The sequence below is a fragment of the Camelus ferus genome, chromosome 5, assembly GCF_009834535.1.
Source record: "Camelus ferus isolate YT-003-E chromosome 5, BCGSAC_Cfer_1.0, whole genome shotgun sequence".
Taxonomy (NCBI): Eukaryota; Metazoa; Chordata; class Mammalia; order Artiodactyla; family Camelidae; genus Camelus; species Camelus ferus.
The window spans coordinates 52,629,493-52,655,315 of record NC_045700.1 but is presented as its reverse complement, the minus strand read 5'-3'; positions in this window follow the sequence as shown (position 1 = coordinate 52,655,315).

The window sequence follows — 25,823 nt, the reverse complement described above, 5'->3', positions numbered from 1 at the left end:
TGGGTTGATGGAGAAAGTAGATGGAGATGCTCTGCTACTGCAGAACCATGAGAGCTGCCACCCCCGTGGGGAAGACTTCCAGGACTCCCAGCTGCTCCAATTTTCTCAGGACAGCATGAAGAACAGAACTCGGAGGAAAAACTCCCTCCTTCCAGCCTTTTGGTCTCTCCTAGCGCCCTCTATCGGCAGAATCTAACACTAAGCCAGCTGGCGAAGGAGAGATGTCGTCTGCGGAGCCCAGTTCTGGTGTCACAAAGCAGGGCCAGAAGAATGTGTGGAGATAAAAGGTAATAAACTAGGAACCAGAATGACCTAATTCGTCATTGTCATTTAAGGCAGCTGATCACTAAGCATTATTATCTTACTCCTAGCACTTTTAATTTGGTGCATGATTGCTTGGGTAATAATCATTATATCAATAGACATATAAATCAAGTTTCCTAAATTTATACTAACTTTTATGTGACATGTAGGATTCAGAAGAGAAGGCATTTTTGATTAGCTGTTACTCATTTCTAAACATCATAAAATTAAGGAATGTGGATATGGGAAAAATTTTCAAAGACCAAGCCTAGACAGTAGGATTCCATTATATATGGGAATTCTAACACTAGTTCACCATCCAAATTCTTTTTGAATACTTCAAATAACCACGGTTTAGTTCATGAGCTGATAAGGCACTTCTTCTTCTTTTTTTTTTCAATCTAGACAGTTTTAATTTTCACAAAGTTTCTCCTTATGCTGTGCCAAAATTCTGCTTCTTCTTAACTGCCTGCCACTGGGCCTCATTCTGTCATAAAGAATGTGCTAAAAACTTCTATGAAAACTATGAGGACAGCCCTCCTAATATCTGAAGGTTCTGTCTTATCTTGTCTTTAAATGTGGTGTCATTAACCATTCCTCATATGGTGGTTTCTGTACCCCCACATCACTGAGGTCATGATGCTCCAACCTAACTACTCCTTTTTAACATCTTTTTTTTAAAATGTAAAGCTCAGAAATGAACTTTAGTAGTCAGACATAATAGGATTGATGCAAAATACACTGGATTACTTTTAACACCTGGATACTATATTTCTTTTTATTTATTTATTTATTTATTTTTATTGAAGTATAGTCAATTCACAATGTTGTGTTAATTTCTGGTGTACAGCATAGTGATTCAGTTATATATTATGGGACATTGCAAGGTATTGAATATCTATATTTCCATGCATGCTGCTTTAAGATTTGACTGGCTCCTTCAATAATTACATCACATTTTTGCTTTTGTTAGCAAACTTCTCCCCCACGTGCCATCATTAAAAAACCTAGGTATCTCTTTTCACACATTCAGGGATCATTGAACTGCCTATATATATATATCTCAGAGTTTATTCTAAAGAATAATATCATCTTAAGTCCTGAATCATTTTTCACTTCACTTAAGACAGCTCTCTCACCTGGGATGGTGGGAAGAGTTGGTGTGGAAGCTTTCCTTGACTCTTCCAAGCCTCCTCATCAGCTTTCAACATTTGCCTTACAGCTGAGGAAAGCAGAGTACCTGTGACTAAAAGTCAGAAGTGAAAGTTGGATACTAAGCTAACTTACTTTTTAGTTACTCCTCAGGGAGGGATTATGACACATTGATTTCCACTACACTACCTAATAGACTGTGGAACATGCCGGGACAAGAATAATCCAATACAAAGCAGCATTTTGTAATGAGTACTGCTCCCTTTATTTTGCCTACTCTGGGATCCAGAGTATGGATCATGGTTGTTAAGGTCCAAGAAGCCTTGGAATCTATTTCTAGTGACACCTGGAAGGGTTCTTTTACTTAGTTGAAGGCAGGAAAAGGATTTGCTGGAAAATGATAATTCATGCTTACATGATATTTTAATATGTATATAATTATATAAATGAATGAAATACTCATTTTACTACCCAAAACTTAAGTGTAAGTACCTTCAGCAATGCCTGAGCTGGATAATCTTTTAACCTAGATTTCTCTTCCTTCAGATAGCTGCTGGAGGAATTTCTTCATCTCCTTCAAATCTTTGCTTAAATGTCACCTTTTCTTTTCTTTTCTTCTCTTTTCTTTTCTTTTCTTTTCTTTTTTTGGTGCATGTGTCTTTTTAAAATTGAAGTATAGTTGATTTACAATGTTGTGTTAGTTTCAGGTGTACAGCAAAGGGATTCAGTTACAGAAATCAAATTGTCACCTTTTCAATGAGGCCTGGCTTGAACAACAATTTAATATCGTGAATCAACCCTTCTCTCAGCTCCATCTTCCCTTTCTTACTGGACCTTTTCTTTTTCGCCAGCACTTAGCATTTTCTAACATCCTATGTAATTTACTTATTCCCTGTGTTTAATGCTTTTGCCAGTCATCACTCCCCTCACTCTCCCAGCACGTTTGGTTCCCTGAGGTTCCCTGGGAGCAGGTATCTTTGTCTTCTTGTTTTCTTTGTACCCTGATGTAACACAATAAATATTTGTGGAATTAATGGCATTAACCTTCAGTTTCTTCTCACAAGCTGGTGATAATTATTGCAGACAAGAGTATATTTTTCATTCTGGTCAGATGGACTTCTTTTCTTTTGAATTGGCCAAGTTCTGCACCTTCTTTTGTGTGTACTCCATACTATTTTACTCTTACAAATGGCCCTGATTGTTATCTTTGTTGTTTTAGCCCATTCTTAAGCTCTATAAACTGAAATAAAGTACCTCCTTTAAGTAATTGAACCTGAGGCTTTACTTGCCTTTGAAATGCAGGCAGCTGGCTCTGTTTGCCCTGCAGCTCCTTTTAACTCAATCAGCTCCGTCCTCCCATCCACACTCATCCTTCTTTACTGGTCTCTGGGGAAGGAGACACTATAATTGTCCTCTTTGGTCAGAAAAGTCACTTTCTGATTCAAAGCTGCAACGACACTCATGTCTGAGAAGGCAGTAGGGTGATATTTCCTGTGGAACACTGTTAGATGTCCTCTGTGCAAATAGTAATCTGGAGTGTTCCTGCTTTAGCATTTCCTGTCTGGCTTCTGACCAATATCCCTAACCACTTTGCATAAGACCTCCTGTATTAGTGAATTTGGGCTGCTAAAACAAACTATAGATTTGGTGGCTTATAAACAACAGGAATTACTTCTCATGGATCTGGAGACTAAAGGTCCAAGATCAGGGTGCCTGCACTGGTGAGTTCTGTGAGGACCCTCTTCAAGTTTGCAGACTGCCAGCTTTCTCACTGTGTCCTCTGATGGCAGAGAGCAGAGAGGGGGAGCCAGCTCTCTGGTGACTCTTATAAGGGCACTAATCCTATTCACAAGGGCTCCACCCTCATGACCTCATCTAATATTAAGTATGTTCAGAGGCTCCACCTTCTAATGCCATCACATTGAGGGGTAAGGTTTCAACATATGAATTGGAGGGGACACATTCAGTCTGTAATACCCTCTTCCCTATTAGTCACATTACTGACCCTTCCATCCTTCAGCTCTCAACTTAACTGTTAATTCCCCAGAGAACATTTCTTGGGTCATTTATGATGGGTAATTACCCTTTATACAAATATACTGTGTCCTGGTTATTTTTTCACAATACATATTACAATTCATAATACATATTGTTTATTTTCTGTCTCTCCCATTGGATATTGGACTGAAACCTCCAAAATGCCTGTTTCATGTGCATGGTCTGAGGATGGTACTGGAGCAATCATCCAATAAATAAATAGACCTGAGTGCATCCTGGCATGTCATGAGTTTATAATATTTATTCAATATACATGATGAGTCAGCCTAAATTGGTGCTTATTTAGGTATAGCCCTGTATCTCCTAAAGCCTGGTGCTACATATCCCAGTCATTCTTATATTTGGTAACTTATTAATGGGTACTTGATTAGAAGCCCAGGGCAGGGTTGGGAACATTTAGCTGTCTGCATTTATAACTCTTCTTGCTTATTAACATATTTGCTGTCTTTATTAAAATGTGGCCACAGATGTTTGATTGGGGGGCACCATAACATATCTATGGGATATCTGTTTAAAGTAATTTGCTGTATATATAGAAAAATAGATTTTACAGTTAGATATGTGATTAAATGTGAACATATTCAATGCAAAAACCTCCTAGCACATATAAATATTAGACATATACATAAATTCAACAAAATCTTTAAAAAATTGAATAGTGCATCCTACAATTTACACTAGAAGTTACATGTTTCAGAATTTATATTTGGACAAAACAATAATAATGATCTGTGCTAATCTCCATATGCCTTATCTCATTTAACCTTTATTCTATGAATTCAGTATTACCTTTTTTTCATTTCATGAATGAAAGGGTTAATTAGTGGTTGAATAGCTTACCCAAGGTCATACAACTAGGAGGCAGCAGACTTGGGAGAGAACCATTGATCTGAACCACTCTGCCCTACTCTTCTAGAAGATTATTCAAATGATCACTTCCTGGTACCACTGTTTATGAAAGTAAGAAATTTTAGTGGACGGAACACAAAAACAGCACTAAATGAAATTGTTTCACTCTTTTGGTAATTGAAGGTTACAGATCTTCAAATGAAGAAGGCAATAAATAGATTTTTCACATAATTTGAGAACAGTATCCATGTTTATCTTTACACATTCGAGTCGGGGCTGCGATGGGTGGAACCATGTAGAATCATCTTTGTATTCATTGCCTTCTCCAATACTGTGCACCTACCACCTTGCACGCCTGTCACGTCAAGGTTATAGAATGTCTATTCTGTCATCCAAACACCATGTGGAAAATACCCATAAGTAGTTTGTTTTCCTGGGACTAATTCATTTTTATAGCTGTTCCCTTGAGGCCCTAAGCAGAGAACTAACACTGAAGATGGGATTTCCAAGGTAATTATATCTGACAGACAGCCAAAAATGTGAGATAGACATTGAAAAATTACAATAACTTGAAATCCAGAGCTAATACTCCATCACTTCCCGCCATGATTGGTTTAGTTTGACACTGCTCGAAGTACAAATCTAAGGTATTGAAGTGATTTGTGTTCCATTTCAGTTGGCAAATGCTTATTTTTCCTTAGAAAGTTTCTAAGCTTAGACTTAGCTGACAGCCAGTTGAGTCTTATATAAGAAGCGAGAGGAGACAATGAGACAAGTTACAGTTTCCTGCCTTTCTCCTTTAAGGAACAAACACTAGTAACTGAACTAGGTTCTGATCTAATATTCATTAGATCAGATGGTCAAATTTTAGTCAAATGGATTCTTTATGTGTGGCAGTTAACATGAAGGTAGTATTAATGAGTTATTAAAAGACCAAAGAAAATGAATTGCTTTGACTGGCATCATGGTCTAAATAATTTTGAGTGTTCTGCTTCTGCATAGGTAGGCTGTGGGAAAGGGGTCACCAAATGGTTAAACAGTAAGGCCCCAGGCACCTGAGAGGGGATGGTGGTGGGGAGGGGAATGTGTAGGTCTAAACAGAAGGATCCCAAAGGAAGAATTTTTAACATTACACCAAGCCTGGAAGCTGTTCTCTTCTCATCTTGCCAAAAGCTGGAGTGAGATATAAAACTCCTCTAGCTGCTACATTAAACATTAGAAAAAAACTACAAAACTGTAAACAGAGAGAGGTCATCCCTGGGAAGTTGACAACTACAGTAGCTGTTTTACTCAGTTACCATCCATGTGGGTCAAGGCTTAAAATGAAATGAATGTGGAGAGTGCTTTTTGTTGTTGTTTGGGTTTCTTTTGTTTGTTTGTTTATGTGTTTTGTTTTGTGTTTTTTTGCAGAAGGGCAGAGCTTTGCTTATAAAAACAACTTCAGACAAATTGCCACGGTTGTGGTCTTCTTGAAACATGGATAAAGAATCTGTGCTGAAAGAGTGGACTTGGAGCAGATGTAGACAGAGAGTCAGAGAAGGTCTTCATTTACTATCAGAAGCTCTGATTACAGAGTCGATCTTGGTTGAAGTAGACAGGAATGGGATTCAGGAAGGATAATGAATTTGCAATGAAAGAGGATGTCCATGTGAGCCCGTCAGAGACCCAGGCATTTTCCAGTGGCTAAGGGTTTCACTACATCTTGATGAGGAGGGATTGATTAAGAAATCAGTCTATCAATACCAAAACCATACTGTTGAGTTTTTGAAGCTGCTTTTGTTATAGTTACCTCCCAAGTAAACAGTATACAGTTCTTAATATATACTGTTTGCTTTGTTCATTCTCAGTGAATACTTTGAGTGTCTTTGAGTTCTAAGTTCCCAGTTAGAGAATCCCAAGTTCTCTGTAACAATACCTTAAAATGTTGAATGATTTTGGCATTAACAAGACTTAGAAAAGTTAAAGGTTTGCTAACAACACTAGGTATTAGTAAAGAAAAATACTTGAATTGGACAGACTTCTAAACAGTATTAAATGTGAGGAAATTAGATAACCTTCCCGAATATTGCAGAATACTGTGGGAATAAGGGCAGTTCCTGTCAGTGGTACAAGTTGCACAAGTGACTGTTGTGTTTTGTGATGCAATTCCAGTTAAAATAGGAGGAGGCAGCTGCTCTGCGGAATGTAAACTAAGCTGCCAGTTGTTCAAGGGGGTGGTTAGACCACCTGCCTCTTACTAGGTAACAAAACATAAGCCTCCTCTTGGTATAATGGAGAGTACAGCACTTCATCGGTGCCAACATGGGTATGCAATTCCCTACTTGACATGAATATGATTTTATCAATGATTGCACACAATTACACATGGAATTTTTCAGCATTGTTTAGGAGAAGACATTGTGTTTTGGAGCATGGTATTTGCAGATGCCTTTGAATAGTACCTGATCAGATACATAAATACAAACAATTGTGTACTATTTACACACTGAAATATCAAAGATAATTAATGTGTCTTCATGGTAAGAGCAATTTCCTATAATCTGGTTCTGTGAAGGCAGTGCCGACTGCATTTGGACAATTAGGTCAAATGAGAATTCTTCCAAACAGGACTCAGCAATTTCTCTGTTGCGGATAGTGTTTTATTTACTAGAGCTGTCAGAATTCAAAAGCTGAACTTCAGTAATAGTTGATGTGGAACTTTATAAATAGCATAAATCAATGGAAAAATGAATTACTCATGGTTTGTGACCAAAATAAAATAACAATGATAAACCCATCACAAAACTGTCTAGGAATGGGAGAAAATGTGACAAGGGCAAAATATTAGTAACATTATGCAAACAGACAAAACTATGACTTAGGCAGAAGGAAACTTGACTTTTACATGAAATATGTTTCCTCTAGAGCTGCTCTAGAGGAAAGCACATTGAATATTTTGGACCGTTCAACATAAAATACATGTTATTTTATATTTACCATTATTATCTAATTTGTTGAAAGACATATTCAGGAGAGAGTGATATTGTTTATTAGATAAATATTTTCAAATGCCCTTTGATTTTAAGGTGGTTGAAAAGCATACTTTACTTTTTATTTAAAATATGTTGTAAAGAGCAGTTTGCTAAAAACTGAATCCCCCATGAAATCATAATGCTTGGAAGAGTTCTAAAGGTTATCGAATGAGTCTTACAGTTAAATATTCATGACAATTCCTTGCTATTTTTGAATGATAGTATGTGTATATATTTTTCTTATTGTTCAGTAAAGCCTATACATACATAGTGTTGGGAGAAAAGAAGAGAAATTGGGACCCAAAGGGACATGACAATTCATAAATTTAGAATGAGCTGATTTTATTGTTGAGTAAAGCAAATACCTTGAAGGCATGCAGGTAGCCAGCAAGTAGCTACAATGTTGTAGTGAATTTTCAACTCTATTTATGTGGAATTAAAGCTACAGTTGTTATATATCATTCTATTTTTACTAAATGGTCAGCAGATACTCAATTTGCATCAGTAGTTACATCAAGCTTACTCTGAGGTTTTGTTCTTCTTAATTCTTTATCAGTACTTTCTAAGGTTGCCTCTGATGTTGTATCTAATACTTAAGATTAGTCAAATCCTTCAACATTCCTCAGCAAGGTTAGATTAAATTCAGTTTTCTCACAACAGGCAATCCCCAATATTTCAATCGCTGGCTCAAGTATCTGGATCTTGTAGATTTATCCTTGCATCCTTCCTGGTGTCCTACATGATGCCAGGGACATATTAGGCACTCAGTAAACACAGGCTAAAAGGAATCAGGAGTCTCTCACAAACAGTAGATTCAGCTGGCAAGAATTCTCTTTCTGCTGACTATAGAGCTTCTCCTTCTTTGTTCTTTTCTATTTAAATATTGCAGAACACACGACAGAAGCTGCCATGATGACATTGTCTTAACCCACTTTAAAGCTCATCCAAGAGATGGTAGGTAGTGGGAGGACTTCCAGTGGCTTCTTGGGCAAAGAGGGAAAGTTAGGAGAAGAGGGGAAAACCCTTGTATTGCTGATGCCTGGCAGCCCTCATCTCTCTCCTCCTCTGTTCCCCCTACCCTCCTACAGTCTTACTTCCAGACTTTTGGAGCAGGAGCTCCAATAAGATACACATCAGGTAAAGTGGAGTCTCCACATCTGCTGCAAGTTACTAGGCAAGAGATGCACCCCTGCATTCAAAGGGGGACTCAATGCATTTTCTCAGAGAACTTTAATTCCATTTTATGATTAGCCTACAAAAGCACTGTTTCTGGTACACTTTAGTAACATGATGGAGAAAATAAACCATTGAGGTCCATCTCTGAATGTTACCCACCATCTCAAAAAGTGTTTTTAACTTCTGTGTTTTAAAAAAAAAATGAAAAAGCTTTTAAATTCCCCAATCTGATATACAAAACTCTGCAACTTGATCTGTTAATAAGGGAAGGATTTTAGTGGAGGCTCTAGTGTGCCACTTAAATCCCCCAGTCAGGACCAACACACTCATTTTCAGCCAACTGGCTGATGGGTCAGAGCTGAATCCTCTCCAGGAATTTCCTGCCTTCAGAGGAAGCTGCTTTACTTGATACTATGTCCAAGGTTGCACATCTTCTCTGAGACCGGTCCTCATCCAGTGACTGGGCAATGAAGTCAAAGACCTGGGATCTCCACTTTCTTAGGGGCAATTCTTAGGAGCTATCCCAGCCCCAGGGCATCCTGTAAGGCATTTGTTGCAACTGCCTCTCAGCTTAACTCCTCCCTTTGTCCAATCCTGCTCCCCTCTCTCCCTTGGGAGTGCTGTTGCCACAGATACCCACCCTGAAATCTCTTCTACACAATTTTTCCTCCCATAGGGAACTCAGGCTAACACAGAGAAAAATAATATGTGTGTTACTTTTGTCAACTTAAGGCGATTGAAGTAATCTCACATGACTCCTAATACTTTTCCTTCATACTTGTTATATAATTATATTAGCACTTACATAATTTTAATTTTTATTCAAACAATAGGTATACATGGCTTAAAAAGTTAAACAGTACTGCAGTATGCACAACGGAAACAGCAGTGCCCTGTCCCAGGCATCTCTGAGAGTTTATACGGCAATTTCATGGATTTTAAAATTATAGTCATTATCTACTGACATTCTACTATAAAGGATTAAGATTTAAGTCTCATATTCCTCCACATTTCCCACTATATATTCCCTCATTAGCCAATTTGGAAAAATAAACAGTCAGTATTTAGATTACCATTAGTATGCACTGTTCTTATACAAATCTTTACTGCTGAACCACAGAGTGTATTTTGGTTATGTTTCCTTTTCTTTTCAAATACCTTTTTTCCCCTTGAGATTAGTGATTTTTAAAGATTTTTTTAAATTTATTTTTTAGTTTTCTTGTATCTATTATTGGTTCATCCCCCAACTTTATGTGACATGCCTTTCAGTATGATAGGGCATATTTGATCACCTTTCAGTTCTGTTGCTCCCCCACCCCCACCTCTTTGGGGACATCTGACTTGTGTCTTGGTGCCCTCTATCCTTCTACCCCAGTCTAAACTTCGTATTGTTCTCCATGCTTGGGACATCAACTGTCAAGTTGGATCTTGTCATGCTTGGATCTTCTCTTCACCCTCGTCCTGGGATTTGCCTTTCTGTGAATTCTGTGTATCTTAGATCACATGCTTTCCTTTTTCTTGGCTTATATCTTTGTTTTACTGCAGTGTATTCTCCAGAACTCTTTGGAGAATGAATGCATCCCTGAAATAAATTGTTGAAGCTGTGAATGTCTAGATTTGTTTTTATTCTACTTTTACACTTGTTTGATTGTGGATTTACTTACGGGTTGGAAATAACTTCTTTTCAGGAATTTAAAGGCAAATCTCCATTATTGTTTTGCAAATTATAAGGTCATTCTGATTCTTTATTATTTGGATGCAACCTGTTTGTTTGCTTGTTTGCTTTTTCCTGCTTTTATGCTTTTTTCCTGAGAATTCTCTTTTTATTACAGGTTTTCTAAAATTTAATAAAAGGGGAGTTTGTCATGGATCAGTTTTGACTCACTGGACTGGGAACTCTCTGAGCTCTTTCAAGCTGAAAGCTGTATACTTCAATCCTGAGAATATTTCTAGTATTATTTTATTGTTAATTTCCTCTTATTTCTCAGTTATTTCATTCTGGAATTCCTATTAGGTTTCTTCCATTTTCTGAAATGATGCTCTTTTTAGATTTTTTTTTCTAATATTTTCCTTGTCTCTGTGATTTTATTTTACTTTTAAATTTTGTTTTAGTTTATAGGCGATTCACTCCACTTTATCTCCCAGACTTTTCTGTTATCATATTTTAAATTTTTAAGGGCTCATTATTGTTCTCTGAATGTTATCCCACTTTTTAAAAGTAGCATTTTGTTCTTGTTTTATGAATGCCACATCTCTTATCTCCTGAAGGGGATTTAGTACAGTTGCTTGAAATTTTCTTTTGTTCCTTGATATGGTAATACGGTCTTTGTTTTCTCCAGTTTTCTTTCATTTTCTTATTTCTTTATTTTGGTCTGGTCTTCTAAGTTAGATTCCCTCTACTTATGTATCATGGTCTTTAACTATCCATTTCTATTTAAAAGTAAGACATTGAATGATAAATTAGAATTTCTGTGTGGACTCTGCTAACTGGTGAGACTCACTGTGAATAACTGGGCATAGCAGACCATTTCTTTGGAAATCCCAACTGTCAGTATTGATAGGTATTTTCTCATGGCCTTGCTGAATTCTTCAGAGAGGGACTTCCAATCTCCTGCCTTGAGACAAGGGGAAGGGTAATACAAAGCAGCAACAAGCATTCTGAGAGCTGAAGGGAAAGGGACTGAGTATCCACATTGAGCACAAAGGATACAGGATTTGATTGACTCCCTTTCTTACTCCTGTTGTCTCCTAGTAGAGCCTCTGGGTTCAAGATCTCCAGAGAGTAATCTGTTGGGCTGGGGCAGAGACTAGAGGGGCCTAAATGTTCTTCATTCAGACTTGAATCAATGCAATTGTCTTCAGCCTCAGCTTACACACCTGATGGCAGAGGTTGCTGATTCCTCTTGCATGACTTTTGTGGAATTTTGAGATACGAATGAATCAGTTTATCTCTTAATGACCGCCTCACACTGCCCTGGGCATCCACTTCCCCCGACCCAGGCACTCAGCAGAGGGACGGTTGAAACCTGAGTCAGTTAACAATTATCCATATAATTTCTTTTTTTTCCCCCCAATTTGTTTGATTCATACTGTCTGTTATCTGTTCTTTCCTATTCTCTTTGTCTTTGTGATTTTGTGCATTTTACTGTCATTTTAGTGGCTTTTCAGGAGAAAGTAGAGGTACACTGTTGTGTTCAATCTGTATGATTAACTGAAAACTTATAGTTATTTGTTTAATTCCATTTTCCCTGCTCCACATCTATCTGGCTGACTATGGGATTTCTAGGAAGAGAACAATGACTAGCTCATGCAAGAGGTACAGTACACTTTTGTTAAACAAAGGGATATAAATTTATTTTAGTATCTGAACAGATGCAATTGAACTGAAACACTCCTCAAATGATAAATTATTTGGTAATGCCAGGAAGAGAATTTCTAGAACTTTAACAAGGTTGCAGTATCGAAGGATAGTAGAATTCTAGTAGTGTGACAGTATGATTAGGACTAGCTCTGTGATAATAAAATGCATATTGAATTTGTACTATATTTGAGTGAAACAAACATTTCATCTCTTTTCCTCAACTTTAACGGAGGTAATTCACATCTAGAAGGGAATTTACAGATGTTACTAATGTCTTGGTAGATGATTAAGCAATTATTTGGTCTGTATATGATATACTCAAGAAAATTATTGATTAAAGAAATAAAATATTATAGTTGGGAATTTTATTTTCATAATGGTATTTCTCTTTAATTTTATCAATTTTTGGCAGAGCATCTTCATAACATACCCTTCTCATAGAAGATCACAATTGTCGTATGTTTTCTTTTAGTAATTAGCAACTGAAAAACTGCACAAGGAAATCTGAATATGGTCTTGCATGATAAATAGGAAATGACATTTTAAAAGCTATAAGTTGTACTACATTTTTGAGTAAAATATATACAGTCTATTTTTAGGAGAATGGGTTTCGAAGTGATATATATATATTTCACCAGGGTAAAAAAATAACTTAATTGATAGTTTTCATATATGTGTATATCTTCAAAAATCTAAAATTGCATTGTTACAAAGTTAGCCTCCCATATGCCATACTATGCCATGCAACATATGGCCTACTATACAGCAATAACCACCAAAGTTTGTGTCAGTGCTTTTAGAAAAAGTGATAAATTGTCCCTGAAGTGGAGCTTTGTTAGTACAATAGTCCCCCCTTATCTGCAGGGTACATGTTCTAAGATGCCCAGGGGATGCCTGGAACTGAGGATAGTACTGAACCCAGTATCTACTATATTTTTCCTATACATACACACCTATGATAAAGTTTAATTTATAATAGAGACGAATCTGAAAAAAATATATGTATGTATATGTATAACTGAATTGCTTTGCTGTACACATGAAACTAACATTGTAAATTGACTACATTTCAATAAAAAATAAAAATAAAAAATAAAATAATATATTTTTAAAAGTTTAATTTATAAATTGGCACAGAAAGAGATTAACGCAATAACTAATAATAAAATAGAACAATTATAACAATATACTGGAATAGAAGTTATGTGACTGTAGTCTCTTCCTCTCAAAATATTGTACAAATTTAATGCCTTTTCCATCGTAACTAAGCACTATGGCCCTAACTTTGGCAGTCTGAAGTACAACAGCAAAACCAGCATGAATTTCTTTTTCCTTCCTCACAATTTCACGGATAGAAGATTTATTCTTACCATAGATCTTAGCAACCTCAGCATACATTTTTTCCTGTTCTTATTAAGTTGAGGACTTTCACCTTTTCACTTAAAGGAAGCACTTTATGGCCCCTATTTGGCAGATCTGAATTGCCAGCATCACTGCTCTGACACTTTGGGCCATTATTAAGTAAAACAAGAGTTACTTGAACACAAGCACCATGACGGACCATCTGATAACGGAGACAGCTCCTGAGTGACTAACAGGCAGAATACATGGACAAAGGGATATTTACATCTGCGGCAGGACAGAGTGAGATGTCTCAAGATTTCATTAAGCTGCTCAGAATGGAGCACAATTTAAAACTTATGAGTTGTTTATTTTTGTAATTTTCCATTTAATATTTTTGGACCCCAGTTGACTACAGGTAACTGAAACTGTGGAAATAAAACTGTGGAAATAAAACTGTGTAAATAAAAACAAAGTCTTAGCTTTCACTTACATTTAAGTCAATTTTTAAGGTTTAACGTATGATCTGGATAAGTCATTTAACTTACACGTATAGGTCTAAATCTTTAAGGATTTTCCCCACTATACACAATTAAAATGATTATTCAATAATTTGTTTTGACAACTGATTTTGTAAGTTAAACTTACCTTACTAATTCTTTTCTGCAGAGTCAGTTAAATTTCTCTCTTTGGAACTCCGCTACTTTGGAACATTAATTTGTTTGGTTAGGACTTTGAATAAATTCTATTTATTTAGTCTTAAGAAAGACTTAATAAAATGTTAATATTTTTGTTTATTTTTAGTTATTTTGACTCTTGTGAAAACCTTATAAATTTTGAACATTGGAATAGAGCCTAGTGCAAATGATATTTCACTTGCTAAAAATCAAATAGGCTGCTGCACAAAATTAATTTTGTTATATTCATGATTACTTACAATTGATGTATGTTCATTTGGTTTACTAATGACATCTTAGCAACATAAAATTCTTTTCTGTGATTAATTTTTTTTAAGAAATGGTATGAGAGGTGGCCAAGATGGCACAATAGGAAGACCCTAAGCTCCTCCCATGGGCATACCAAAATTACAACTATTTACAGAGCAATACTGATAAGAAAGACTAGCAAAAAAGATTGTCTACAACTAAAGATATAAAGAAAGAACCACAAGGAGATGGGTAAGAGGGCAGAGATGCGGTATAGTCAAGACCCATACCCCCGGGTGGGTGACCCACAAATGGGAGGATAATTACAATTGCAGAGGTTCTCTCCAAGGAGCAAGCGACCTGAGCCCCACACTGGACTCCCCAGATGGGGGTCCTGCACTGGGAAGATGAGCCCCTGAACATTTGGCTTCGAAGGTCAGCAGGACTTACTTTCAGGAAAGCCAGAGTCTACCATGTGGACACTGGTGCTGGGGAGCACCATTTTGGATTCCTCCCTGAGCTTTTTAGTGCTGGGACCTGACCCCCATTCACCAGTGCTTTGGGCACCAGTACTGAGATGCCTCAGGCCCAGCAACTAGCCAGGCAAGGACACAGCCCCACCCACAAGCAGGCCTTCTGCCTGAAGACCCACTGATCCCACAGCCACCCCAGGAACCGGCCCTGTTCACTGGAGAGCCCAAGACTCCACCCCAAATACCAATGCACTGGCACTAGCCCTGGAATCCCCAGGGCCCTGCAGCCAGAGACCCTAGGATCCAGCTCAGCCCATCAGTGAGTTGGCAGTAGCTCTGGGGCTCCCCAGGCCCCAGTCCCACCACCACAGGCTGATACCAGCTCTAAGACACCTTAGACCCCTAAGCCAGCTGCTCCAAGATCCAGCCCCACTCACCAGTGGGCCAAAACCAGTTTTGGGACACCCTGGACCCCACAGCCAGCCATGTCAGAAACTGATCCCATCTACCGGCAGGTCAACACTAGATTCTGGCCCTGCAACACCACTCCTGATCTTCCCACCAGTGGACCAGCACTAGCCCAGGGAACCCCTGGGGCCTTACAGCCAGCATCCTCATGACCTGGCTCCACCAACTGGTGGCTGGCAGCCTCAGTGCAAGGCAGGACCTGACAACCAACTGGACTGGGGGCAAGCCATGCCTGCCTGATTGCCCACAGTACTCAGCCCACCACAATAGAGGGATCCACAGCCTAAATAGGGGGCACCCCTAGAACATATAGCTCTGTGACCAGAGAAGAGAGTGCTGCTAAGATGCACAGGACATCTCCTACAAAAGGCCACTTCTCTAAGGTCAGTAAATGTAGCCAGCATATCAGATACATGGAAATAAGAATAGCAAGTTAGGCAAAATGAGGCAACAGAGGAATAGCTTCCAAACAAAAGAAGAAGATAAAACCCCAGAAGAAGAACTAAGTGAAGTGGAGATAGGCAATCTACCTGATAAAGAATTCAAAGTAATGATCATAAAGATATTCAAAGAACTTGGGAGAATATTGGATGAACAGGGTGAGGAGTTTTTAACAGAGTTAGAAAATATAAAGAACAACCAAACAGAGATGAAGAATACAATAACTGAAATGAAAAATACATTAGAAGGAATCAACAGTAGATTAAATGATACAGAGGAATGAATCAATGAGCTGGAAGACAGAGTAGTAGAAATCACTGAAGCTGAACAGAAAAAAGAATAAAAAGAAATGAAGACAGTTTAATAGACCTCTGGGACAAAATCAAGCATCCTAACATTCACGATATTGGGATCCCATAAGAAAAAGAGAGAGAGAAAGGGGCAGAGAATATATTTGAGGCCACAAGAGCTGAAAGCTCCCTTAACCTGGGAAAGGAAACAGACATCCAGGTCCAGGAAGCATAGAGAGTCCCAAACAAGATCAACCCAAAGAGGACCACACCAAGACAAATTATAATTAAAATAGCAAAGTTAAAGATACTAAAGAGAAAATACTAAAAACAGCAAGGGAAAAGCAACAAGTTAGGTACATGGAAACTTGCATAAGGCTATGAGCTGACTTTTCAGCAGGAACTCTGTAGGCCAGAAGGGAGTGGCATGATATGTTTAAAATGATGAAAGGGTAAAACCATCAACCAAGAATACTCTACCCAGCAAGGCTTTCATTCAGATTTGATGCAGAGATAAAAAGTTTTATAAACAAGCAAAATCTAAAAGAGTTCAGCACCACCACACCAGCTTTACAACAAAAGTCAAAGGGATTTCTTTAAGTGAAAAAGAAAAGGTCACAACTAGAAACAAGAAAATTACAAAAGGAAAAATTTCACTGGTAAAGGCAAATATACAGCAAAGGTAGTAAGTTGCCATGTATAAAGCTAGTAGGAAGGTTAAAAAACAAAGGAATAAAATCATCTAGATCTATAATAAGTAGTTAAGGGATAAACAAAATAAAAACCATAATATATGATGACAAAAACAGCAAATGTCTGGTGGGGAGGAGTGAAAATGCAGAGTTGCTAAAATGCTTTTGAACTTAGAGATCCACAACTTAAAATAATCACATATATTTTGCTATGTACAGTGTTGAATATAGTCAATAACTATGTAATATTTTTGTAGGGTGATATATTATAATTAGACTTATTGTGGTGATCATTTTGAAATGTACAGAAATACTAAATCACTGTGCTGAGTAACAGGAACTAATACAGTGTATGTCAGTTATACTTAAAAAAACAAACTCACTGAGAGAGAGATCAAACTTGTTTACTAGAGGTATGGGATTGGGGGAATGGGAAATAGATGAAGGTGTTCAAAAGGAATAAACTTCCAGTAATAAGATAAATAAGTATGAGGAATGTAACTTAGAACATGCTAAATATAACTAACACTTCTGTGTTCTAGACTAGAAGCATCATAGGGTTTCCATTAACTCAGATGGGAAGATCCCTGGAGGAGCAGGCTGAGTTGGGGTATGAGGGAGACTGATATCGGGAGTTCAGTATTGTTCAGTTTAGGTTTGGAGATGTTCATTAAACATTCAAGTGAAAAGGCTGAATGGGCATTTGGATATATAAGTTTGGAATTCCGAAGAGAAACATGAGCATAAAATTTGGGAGTTAACAGCATGTAGATGGTATTTAAAGCCATGAGACTGATGATCCATTTCATGCAAATTGTGACAGATTTCTGCCATTACTAGGGAGGTTTATCATATTAGGTTTCAAGAATAATGCTATTTTTAAGGTAATGCTATTTTAGGATAGTGCTAAAATCTCTGTGCTTTCTAGAACTCAGTAAATTTCTGCAGGCTTAGCAGAGTTACAGGTCACAGTGTTTGTTACACAAAACACAGAATAATGTGTATGTTAAAATGCTAAATGAAAAAAGAGTATGCAAAATTATATGTATTATAGAAGCAGAAAAATGTAAAATATGCTTAGATAAAGATGCAAATAAAATATGAAATTTTTGATTTTCGTTATCTTGGTTATTAGAAGTATGGATAAAAATTTCCAGCCTTTCCAACTTTTATTTATTCTCCACCTTTTCCATAAACTGTGAATCATTGTTAAAACAGAAAAAAAGTTAAAATTTGTCTTCCAAGGTTATGCAAATAGAAATTTCTTCTTCTGCGCTGATTAATGTTTCACTATGTAACAGAACCCAGTGACTAATTGTACTGCATTTCATCATTTCACATTATGTGTGGTATGATATAGAAACATAAAAAATGAAGATAAAGGGCATCAATCTTATCTGGATGTCATATAAAAACATTTGGTTTACTGATAATTTATCAGTACCAGAGACCAAGTGTTCTAGAGAAGTAAGAAGAAAACAGATCCCATGTCCAGCCGAGTCCATGGACCTCTATGTATTCAGGCTGCCCATTATTTCCAAATCAAATTGATGCAATTTCCAGCTCCTGTTTTGGTCTCTGATCTCCTTCTCCAGCACATGGGCTCCCTTTGGGATTTCTTTTTTAACAGAAACTTTCACCGTGGGGTATTTTTCACCTTGTTCTCCCAGACACACTGAAGGGTTTTGATTCTTCAAGGTTTATTTCAAAGGACTTCAAAAGAGGACATCCTGAAGTGGTGTAAAATAGATTTAACAATACCAACCTACCTCATAAGGCTGCTGTGAGGAATAATATTATAGAGGACTACAAAGCACTTTGTAAATATAAAGTTCTATACAAATGCTTAATAATAATTACTGGGTAAAGCACAATGCAGTCTTTTGTGCACTTCTAGAAGTGCCGATGAGTAGGATACATTTCCTTCCTCTAGCCATTTTTCAATTTTTATAATAAAGGTGTTTTATTTAAAATCATGTACAGAGTATCCTTGTGCTCCAGGCCTTGGATATGTTCTGAAGTATGAACTGAAACACTGTCAGGATCTGGGAAAAGAGGCAAGGTGTCTTGGGTGCCACTCTCATCCTGTTTGAAGATGCTTTGGCACAGAAGGGAAACCAGAAATATATAACCTCATGTTATTTTTTTTTCCTCTTTTTTCTTCTTTATGAGTGAACATGGCATGACTGGCAAATGGTGAATTCAGAAATGCCAGACAATTGTGGAAAAGGTGCGGTGGGAGAGGGAACTGGAAAGACTGGCTGGGACCATAGTGTGAGGAGCCAGGCATCTTACACCAAAGAGTATGTGACTCTCTTGTTTACAGTGGGAGAGTTAGCTAAAGTTAGCACGGTCACATTTATGTTTTAAAGAGACAACTCTGATATTATATGGAGAACAGTCTTATTTAGGAAGCGGTTGAAATGGTTCATTTAGAGATGATCAAGAGCTGAACAAGGACAGTGTTTAAAAGCAGCCTGCAATTCCTTCTGGGTAAACACTCCAGACACTCACATTCGGATGTAGATGTTGCTTCCAATGCCAAAGTCTCAGCAACGTCCTTAGGAGAGTCTACTAATATCTGAGAGGTGTATGGCTTCTATCTAAGAAAGCTTTAGCTTTGGTAAGACACAATATTCTTGGTTGAGTAATAGGTAAAACCTCTAGTAACTTTAGTCACTTGGTGAAGGTCAGAAATCTCCAGAATAGATAGGATTCTTTTTATTGTTGTTTCAGTTTAATTTTACTAATATTCTTCCATGTAGAGAGCAATCCTTAAATAAAGTTTACAAATCAACTTTTTTTTTCGTGCTTTTCAGTTAGGCTCTGGGAAAACATACTACAATTTCACTTCACTAAAAATACAGCAACAGCAATTATACTTTATGCCTAATTCATAATTGCCTATAAGCTAAGTCTGACTCAACTTTTGTAAACCGCTAACTCAGGCTGACACAGCATCATGTGTTCAGGTTATAACAGCACCCACCAGCAACATGAATTCTCAACCTATACTCAATATAGTAGATGAATTGACTGCATCCATCAGGCATCTCCTTTCCCTCTTACATTAATTATTGCCTTTGAGACAGGTATGTATGAATTTTCACCAATCATTGTTTCATTCCAAAATTTTACTTTTTTTTATGTCAACTTTATTGGAAAATACTTTAAATAAAGTAAAATGTGCACATTTTAAGTATATAGTTCAAAAGTCTTGCAAAGCTTATGTACTTTCAAGTGGGTACCTCCAACCCATTCAAGACTCAGAAGATTTTCATCACCCTAGAAAGTTCCCTCATGCCTTCAAACTCTTCTGTTCTCCCTCTCCAGGCAACAACTGATCTGATTTCCATCTTTGTAGATTAGTTTTTACCCATTTTAGGACTTGTATGAATGAACTCCTACAGCACGTACTCTTTTGTGTTAGGCTCCTCATTGAGATTCACACATGTTGTTGCAGGTACCAGTAATCTGAACCTTTTCTTTGGTGAGTACTATTCTACTGTATAAGTATGCCACAAATTGTTTATTCATTCACCTGTTGACAGACATTTGGATCATTTCTAGTTTTGCCTATTATGAATAAAATTGTTGTAAATATCAGCATGTAAGTATTTTCTGAGGATGTATGTTTCTATTTCTCTTGGAAAAGTACCTAGGAGTGAAATTGATGGTTTTACGGTAAGTATATATTTGACTTTACCTGAAACCGCCAAACTGTTTTACAGAGTGGTTATACCATTTTATACTCTCATCAGTCATTTGTGAGAGTTTCAGTTGCTTCACATCTGAATGTTGTCAGTTTTTAAACTGTCATTGTTTCAGTGGTTGTGTAGTGGAGTCTCACTGTGACTTCCTTGATGGCTGATGTCGGAATCTTTTCAAATACTTATTGCCCATTCATGTCTGTTCAAGTTTTTGGCCAATTTTATAATTGAGTTTTCTTTTTATTATTTAGTTTGAATTCTTCATGTGTCTTGGATACAAATCTTACCTCAAATATACATATTTTGAATATTTTATCCCAGTCTGTGCCTTGCTTTCTCAATTTTCTTAATGGTGCTTTTTAAAGAGAAGATTTACACTTCAACAAAGTCCGATTTATTAATTTTTCTTTTGTCATTTATGTTTTTTTTTGTGTTCTGCCTAAAAAATAATCACCTATCCAGGTTTGAAAAATTTTTCTTCAATGTTTTTTCTAAAAGTTTTATACTTTTATTTATACATTTAGGTTTAATAAATAAATATATAATGTATATTTAATGTATCTTTTTGTGTGTGTATGGTGTGAGGTTCACTTTTTTTCATATGAATTACCAATTATTTCAGTATCATTTGTGTAAAGATTTTTCCCTTCCTCATTTAATTAACTTGCTGAAAATCAATTAGCAGTATAGAAATGGTTTTACTTTAAACCGTCTATTCTGTTCCTTTGATCTGTATCTCCATCTTTTTACCAATACTACACTACCTCAATTACTGAAACTTTATGCTAAGTTTTAACATGAGTTAGTATAAGGTCTCCAACTTAGTTCTTTTTCAAAATTGTTTTGGTAATACTGAGTCCTTAACATTTTCATATAGATTTTGGAAAAGACTATCAGTTTCTCCAAAACTCTTTTTGGGTATTTATTGGGGGTTGCATTGAATCTATAAATCAATTTGGGAGAACATACATGTTAAGACTATTGCTCCATAAATGAAGCATAACTTTTCCATTTATATAGATTTTCTTTAATACCTCTCAGCAATGTTCGTTATTTTCCATGCAGAAGTCTTGAACATTTTTCATTAAACTGATACCTATACATTTTGTTTTTGGATAATATTGAATATTATATTTACAGATCTAATTTATGATTATTTTTTGATAGCATATGGAAATACCACAGATTTTTGGATTAGACCTTTTATCTTGCACCTTTGATAAATTGTCTTATTGACTGTAGCAGTTGTCTTGTAGATTCCTTAGCATCAATCCATCTGTTTTGCTTCTTCCTTTCCAATCTATGGACATTTTATTTCTTTTTAATGCTCTATTATTTTGGCTAGGATATCCAGCACAATGTTGAATAGAAATGGGAAGATCAAACATCTGTGCCTTATCCCCAGTGTTGTGAAAAAAACATGCAATTTTCACCATGAAATATAATATTATCTGTAGGATTTTTGTTGATGTCCTTTAGAAAGTTGAGAATGTTTCCTTCTATTACTTGTTTGCTGAGGGTATTTTTAAAATTACCATGAATGAATGTTGAATTTTTCAAATGTTTCTCTGTCTTTTCAGATAATTATATGGTTTTTCTCCTTAATCTATTAATATGGTGAATTACATGAATTGATTTTTTCAATTTTGAACCAACCTTACATTCCCAAGGTAAATCTGACTTGTTATCTTTCATATATATATTACTGGATTCAATTTGCTAATATTTTATTGAGTATTTTTGTGTTTGTACTCATGAGGAATATTGATGTGTGGTTTCTTTTGTTTCAATGTCTTTGTCAGGTTTTTATATGAGAGTTATAGCCTCATAAATTGAATTAAGGAGTGTTCTCTCCCCTTCTTTTTATGAAAGAATTTATGTAAGGCTGTTTTTATTTCTTCCTTAAATGTTTGCTAAAACTTAACAGTTAAGTCACCTAGGCCTGGTATTTTTTTGGGAGGGAAGGTTTTTGATTGTACATTCAATTTCTTTAATAGATTTACACTATTCATATATTCTATTTATTCTTGTGTCAATTTTGCTATGTCACTTTTTCAAGAAATTTTAAAATTTCATCTAAAGTTTCAAATTTATTGGCATAAAATTATTTGTAATCTCCTCTAGTATCTTTTTAAAATCTACATGATCTGCAGTGATATACTTTATATCATTCTTGATGTTGTTAATTTGTCCTTTTTCCCTCTCTTTTAAATATTAGTTTTACACAGGGCATAGTATTTTTTATTAATCTTTTCAAAGAAATAGCATCTGGTTTGATTAGTTTCTTATTGTTTTAGGTATTCTCTTTTTATTGACACATGCTCTTATATGTATTATTTCTTTCTGACTGCATTAAATTTCCTGTTTTATAACTTCTTAGGTAGAAACCTAAATCATTGATTTAGGTTTCTTTTTTCTCTTGTAATATAGGCCTTTAAAGTTATCAATTTCATCCAAGCACTTTTTCAGCCAAATCCCACAAATTTTTATATATTGTACTTTTATTAATACTTAAAAAATTTTTTTAGCTTCCCTTGTGATTTCTTCTTTGACTTTCATGTTATTTTTGAAGTATGTTATTTAATTTCCAACTATTTGGAAGATTTCTAGATTTCTTATTGTTATTGATTTCTAAGTTGACTTTGTTGTGGTCACAGAATATACTCCAAGATTTCAGTCTTCTGAATTTTTTGAGACTTATTTTATGTCCTTGCACATGGCCTATCACGGCAAATGTTCCATGTTCAGTCTTTTAATTGCACTTTTCAGAATGTGTATTCTGCAGTTTTGGGGTGTGACATTCTTTAAATGTCAGATCAAGTTGGTGGATAGTGTTTTTCAAACTTTCATATCTTAACTGATTTTCCTGTATTTTTTCTTTCAATTACTGAAAGAGGGCTGCTAAAATCTCCACATATGATTATGGGTTTGTCAAAATTTCTCTTCAGGTCTGTTAGTTTTTACTTCATGAACTTTGAGGATCTGTTATCAGATGCACAAAAATTTAGAATTTTTATATTTTACTGATGAATTACTTTTATCATTACAAAATATTCCTCTTTATATCTTATTTGTCTTGACATTAATATAGAAACATCAGCTTTCCTATGCTCACACTTTGCATAGTATATCTTTTTTCATTCTTTTAACTTATTTGTATCTTTAAAGTATATGTATCCCTGGTAGAAAGCATATGGGTGGATCACCCTTTATATTAAGTCTGATAGTCTTTACCTTTTAAAGTGTAATGTTAATCTACTTATATTTAATGTGATTATTAACGTGTTCAGATTTGGATTTTTCAATTCATTTTCCACTTTCCCATTAGTTTTTATTCTTCTGTTGCTTCTCTCCTGCCTTATTTAGAGCGTTTTTGGTATTCCATTTTATTTCTCCATTGGTTTCTTAGGTATAATCTTTATTTTTACTGGTTGTTCTAAAGTTAGCAAAATTCATCCATAACTCATCAAAGTCTTTTTATATTCAAAATGGTACCACATTCCATCTCACAAATGTCACTTCACACTTTCTACTTCTGACTTCACAAAAGTAATAATCTTACAACAATATAATTGCATTTACCTTTCACAGTATTCATGCTATTATTGTCACATATTTCACTTTTCATATGTTACAAATCTCATCTTCCATTGCAGTTGTTTTGCTTCAGTCAGTCAGTTGCCTTTGAAGGAAATCATATGAAGCAAAAACATAATCCTTTATATTAATCCATTCATTTATTTATTTTTTATGGGACTCATTACTTCCTGTAGGTCCTCATTCCCATCTGATGTGATTTCTGTTCAGTCTGAAGAAAAGTCTCCAGTATTTTGTTTTTAGTGCAGGTCAGCTGGCAACAAATTTAACATTTATATATCTAACATTGTCTTTATTTCACCCTGAGTTTTTTGAGACAATTTTCTCTATATATAGAATTCTGAGTTGAGAATTTCTAAATAAGGATGTTAAAGATGTCCTTCTTTGCCTTCTGACCTTTAGTGTTTCTGAGAAGTCAGCTGTTATTCATATTGTTCCCCTTGTAGCACGCCAGATAAACTCTGGATGCTTTCAGGATTTTCTTTTTCTACTTGGCTCTCAGACAGTCATATTTCAAATGTGGTTTTCCTTGAATAGATTCAGCTTACAGCTGATTGAGCTTCTTTAACTTACAAATAGTTTTTGGTTCTTTTTTCCAGAAAATTTAGGATAATTTCTCATTTTTTCAGGCCTTAGTCTCACTCTCCTCTCTGTTTATCAATTTTATATTGTCCCATGGGTTTTTAATATTCTGCCTCATTTTTCTTTTTTCTGACTTCTACAATCAGATATCTTCTGACATTTACAGTCTGAAGTTAAACTCATTCAGTGAAATTTCTGTTACAGTTATTGTACTTGTTCGTTTAACAATTCTATCTGCTTCCTTTAAAAAAACAGTTTCTATTTCTCTGCTTAGGGTTATCTACCTGTTCATTCATTAAAATAATACCTTCTTTTAATTTTGAACAGATTTTCCCTTAATTCCTTGAACATATTTATAGCTCTCAGCTAAATCTAACATCCAGGCTTATCTCAGGTTCTATTCCTACTGCTTGCTTTTTAAATTTTTTGACTATGGGCTACACTTTCACTTTTCTTTGCACACCTCATATTTTTTAATTGTATACTGGACATTATCAATGGTATTTTGTAGAGACTCTGGACTATTATTTTACTTCGTGGAGTGTTGATTTTTGCTTTTGTAGTTAGTTCCGTTACTGGCTGGTCAATGTGAACTTATGTCAGCTTGTTTTTACTGTTAGGACAAATCTGTGAAAATCCCAAGTAGTTCTCAAGCTCTTTAGCTTAGTAAAACTCAAACATCTTTAAATACTGTTTCTCCTGGGGATTTTTTTCAGAGCACAGTTTCAGGCTTTGTTAAGGTAGCTCTAAAGCAAACTTTATTCTAAGGCATGTTTCTTACTTCTAAGGCTTGTTATTTCTGTTGCCTCAGCTGGGTATCTAGGGTGTTCACAAGGTGTTAAAGAAATATCTCCACTCTGGCTGAGCTAGCTCTCCAACATCTCCAGTCCCTGTTTGATCTCTGGTATGTCTATTCTGTTCTAAATTCCACAGCAGCCACTCTGTTGTAAGCCCCAGACAGTCTTGCACTGTCAATATTCAAACCAGCCATCAGCAAAGACTCATCTGGGAATCCTATATGACTTCAGACTTTCCCCATATATTACTGCCTTCTCTTGGGTAACTTGCTGCACAGAGTCTAGTCATTTTAGCTATCCCATACTCTAATCGCTTTCACTTTGACTCAGTAGGAATTCTACGCTCTTTCTGGACTCTGGTTTTCTCTGCCATGGTCAGGAAATGGTCTTCAGGCAGAGTCAATGCAACTGTGGGCCTCACCTTATGAATTTTTCTCTTTTCAGGGACCACAGAAATCAGTACATCCATTAAAGCAAAATTTGTCAAGTGAGCTTGTATTTGGGCTCTTCATGTTGGAGAGATGATTCAAAATTAGTCCCAGGACAGTCCAATCAAAAATATTTCCAACTAGTAATCAATAACATAAATTTTCTCT